The sequence below is a fragment of the Dioscorea cayenensis genome, chromosome 12, assembly GCF_009730915.1.
Source record: "Dioscorea cayenensis subsp. rotundata cultivar TDr96_F1 chromosome 12, TDr96_F1_v2_PseudoChromosome.rev07_lg8_w22 25.fasta, whole genome shotgun sequence".
NCBI classification, from domain to species: domain Eukaryota; kingdom Viridiplantae; phylum Streptophyta; class Magnoliopsida; order Dioscoreales; family Dioscoreaceae; genus Dioscorea; species Dioscorea cayenensis.
The window spans coordinates 21375912-21380495 of record NC_052482.1 but is presented as its reverse complement, the minus strand read 5'-3'; positions in this window follow the sequence as shown (position 1 = coordinate 21380495).

Sequence of the window (4584 nt, the reverse complement as noted above, 5' to 3'; positions counted from 1 at the left end):
GGGATTTTTAAGGGTTCGGTCGGCGTGGAGAAACAAAGAAGGAGAAGGAAAGAAGAAGGAAGAGAAAAGATTTTGATTTTAACTCTCGATGCGCTTTCATGGTGTTGGGGATGCCTCTGAGTGTCATTTTTGCTACATTATCGAGGTGCTACGAGTCTGCGGGCGAGAATCAACAGATCTTTGAGGTTGCAAAAACTTCTGAGGAGCAATGTGGTTTAACTATAGTAATGGCTGCTACAATGTTTTTATTCTCTCTCAGGTCCTATCTTACAGAGAGGAGAGGAATCAAAAGGAAAAGCTGATATCGTCTTTCCCAAACACATGAAACCTAACCACCATCCTCCACTACTTTTTAGCAATGATTTGGAGGTAAAAGCATGCTATTTAGTATCTTCATTTATAAACTTATGAGGTCTGCATATAGTCCGCAACATACATCAAATTGACCCATCAATTTCATAAACATAAAAGATAATTTAACTTTTCTTGAGAAAAAAATACCAAGAATACAAAGTTCAATTCATGGGATTTTGCAAGCTTTGAAGGCTTGCGGTTGTGTATCTCATATAACCAGCTAAAAACAAAAAGGCATAAATACAAAAATTTGAAAAAGGAAGAATTTGTTAATGATGGTGAAACTTAAAAACATGAAAATACAAAGAAAAAAAATTTAGTTTTGTTAAAGAAGCATAAATGTCTTCTTGTTTTAACTAATTAAGCATTAAACACAACTTTTGAGTTAACAACTGAATAAACAATATAATGCATGGTTGTCACTACATAATCAAAGAAATCATCAAGAATAGAACTTCATCAACTTCATCCATATAGTTGGTCAACAAGCATATTTGACAAAGAGGAATCTACAATGATGATAACACTTGGTTTAAAAGATTACGACAAATGCAACTTCTATCCCATGATAACAAGCTATATGCCTATATCGCAGTTGAGGGGCATGATGTTCCTAATGGTACTAAGCTCACAAACAAATGAATATTAAAACTATGCTAAAGTATAACTCATATAAGTTCGAGACATAGCCGCTGAATAAACAAATGAATATTAAATAACAAATTGGATTGTTATTTGGTAGTGCAATGAAGAGAATCATCTAGAACAGAAGTCCATTAATGTAAATTGTCAATGAACTTCTGTGTTAGAAACACCTTATATGTTTGACAAGGAGCAAAATGACATGCGACTTCTATCTAGTGTAACCAGATTATATTGAGGATTGGGAGGATACTAATCTTAATATATATATATATATATATAAAATCATCCTAAAGAATGTCAGCAATAATAATGTGAAGTGCCTGGCATAATTTATACTTAATGTAGTAAAAAAAACACATAACAACCTCAAAATAAGAGGTCAATCAATATAAGTAGTTTTTATGGTCTTACCATATTAGTAAACAATCATAACTAAAGAATCTAGAAGTTGGTAGATAGATTTAAAGACAAAAGTGATCACATTCTATAGCATGATCACCTAAAAGCACACAAGAACAACCACTGATACCATATATGTAAAGTTTATGATGCAACAATAATAACATATGATCTAACTAAGAATAAAAGCAAGGCAATTATCATTTATCAACAACTATAAATTATTCCATGAAATATATGCATATTCACATTAAATGGTAGTTAATCAATGGGTTATATCTGCTTGGAGAAAGGTACACTCAGTTGGAGCACAATGTCCTAGATCATGCTAGTAGGTACAGTCATAACATGATGTAAATAACGACCACGGGTGACCTACTCGATAAAAAAATTATTACTTGACAAATGACAATGACTTATTTCAAATTCAGTTCTTATGACAACCATACCTAGCAATAAGAGCAAGATATGTGGCAGGTGAGGGAAATTTGCGATGAAAATAACCTTCAACAAGTATCACAGAGGCCTTTGCATAATCGAGTAAATCCTGAGAACAACTTCCTACCTTGAAATATAAAAAACATATGTATCAGGTTGAATCAATGAATCAAGATCCATTTATAGCTAAAAGTTTTTAGAATAAGTTTCTCCAATGCACCCTTCATACAAGAAAAGAAAAAAATATAGCGTCTGATTGGATAAATCCAACCTGTGGCTCAATAGGGAAGAAAATGAAAAATTAGCATGCAAGATTGGGTGGCAATTTATGCTCCAACCCACAAAAACAAAAAAAATATATTGCACAAAATTTAAGTTTATAGTACTTTGCATTTTCCCGAGATTACAGTCAAGCAATCTTATATAAAACTATGCTAAAAGAGATTAGTTCTTGCTCTTGAGCCAAATAAGGAAATAGCTATGGAACATGACTGATTTGATCAAACAATCAAGTGAGAAACCGCGTGCAGACTTATGGGATATAGCCCATGAACATAAATGCTTGTGGCATCTTGAAAGCTATTGAGAATTTAAAACTTCGTATAGACCCAAGAAATTTTGGATATGAATGTTTTGTAATCAAATGGAAATATCCAGTGTTTTCTTAATTGCTAAATTGTACCTAAACATTGTCCAGCCTATAGTTAACTTATTCAATTGTCTAGATTAAAAGAAGAGCCGATCAATTAGGCAGAGCAAAATTTATCAAAACAAACAATTAGTGAAAGATCAAACACAAGACTAGAGACGGACTAAAAACCTCAACAAACATAGTAATAAATCATTATTGTTGGGGTTTTTACTGGATTGACTTTGAGATGATAGAAAACTTGACATACTAAAGCAAAAACAATGTCGATGCCTATTACATGGGGTGTTCTTGAGAGAATGGATAATCCAAGCATGTTAACACAAATTCTAGACAAGAAAAAGGAAGGTCAAGAGGGTATACTCAACAAATGGAATCAAGATTGGTTAAAAAAACCCTACAAACAATAACAATGTCCAATACCCCTTTGTTCTACTCCTTGAGAGAATGGATCAAGCACTGCATGATCAAGATCAAGACACACAAACAAGCCCTAATCAGAAAAAGGAAAGGATAACATAGAAAACACTAGCGATCAATATAGTGGGTCATGATTTATAGAGTTTTGTACACAAATTCACAGCACCTTCTAAATAAAAACACAATCTAATACCCCATTGCTATATTTCTCAATAAATGGATCAAAAGTCGGATCTAAATCCGGACATAGACGAGTAACCATAATGTACTACCACAACCCTACAAACAAAAAACCGATCTCATACTGCATGAGGCCAGGGAATGACCTTAGGCTCGGTTCCAGTGATAATATGGATTAAAGATTCACGAGTCTAGATCCGGGGCATGAAAACAAAAATCGAATATAGAGAGAGAGAGAGAGAAAAAGAGCGAGGAGATACAAGGGTAAATGTTGAGACCCTCGAAACACACACACATAATTCATGAGGCTAAATCACAGTCAAACCATGAAAACAAGAACCAATCAACTATGGAACCAAGATCGGAATATAAAACCCCATCTCGAGATCTTTCTTGAAAGCAATGAAATCAAAAAGCGAAGATCGAGATGCATGAATTCAAGCAAGAACCCTAACTTTCAAGAAAAAAGGCTATCCAGGAATCAAAAAGATCTTGTTACTCACTCCTAAAAGGTTGAGTGCGGGGATGAGTCTTGCTCATCATGCGCCGTCCACGATCCATACAGAGCTCTGAGCCTCGAGAGGTGCCCGTTTGAAGATGAGGAGGTGGGTGGTGACGCCTTTCTCGAAGAGGCGGCGGTGAGCAGTAGAGAGAAGGAGAGGAGATAGAGGCGGAGGCCGAGCTCCTATGCCGACAAAGTGAGAGAGAGAGAGAGAGAGAGAGGAGAAAGCGAGCAGGGATAAATTTGGGTTTTTATATTATTATAAGCATAAATAGATCATCAAAAATACAAAATAATAATAATTAATTTTTCAAATGTATCACTTTTAACTTAGGATTTTTATTAAACCAATTGTAATTCGATTAAAGCTTGGTTTTAGAAAAATTTTTAAAGTCATACATTTGTTTTTCCATTTAAAATGTAATCATAGATTAAAACATAAAAGTGTTAAAACTATAGCAGGATCACCAAAGACATTTCGCTTCAAGTTTCATGTGCTTAAGCTTTAATTAAAATTTTACGAATATTGGAGAAACTTTTGCTATTCGATCAACATAGTAATAGAAACCAGGATAACAACAAATTTCACAAGAGAAAATACCATTTTTTTCTTCAAATTTCTATATTCCAATTATTATTTTAAATATTAAGTTTTGAGGGTTTAGGGTTTAGGGTTTAGGGTTTAGGGGTTAGGGTTCAGGGTTCAGGGTTTAGGGTTTAGGGTTTCGAGGTTTGAGGTTGAGTTGGGTTTAGGTTTGGTTTAGGGTTTAGGGTTTAGGGTTTGAGTTTGAGTTTAGGGTTTTAGGGGTTTTAGGGTTTTGAGGTTTAGGGTTTTAGGGTTTAGGGTTTAGGGTTTTAGGGGTTAGGGTTTATGGTTTGGGGTTTGGGGTTTTAGGGTTTAGGGTTTAGGGTTTAGGGTTTAGGGTTTAGGGTTTAGGGTTTAGGGTTTGGGGTTTAGGGGTTTAGGGGTTTTAGGGTTTAGGGTTTAGGGTTTAGG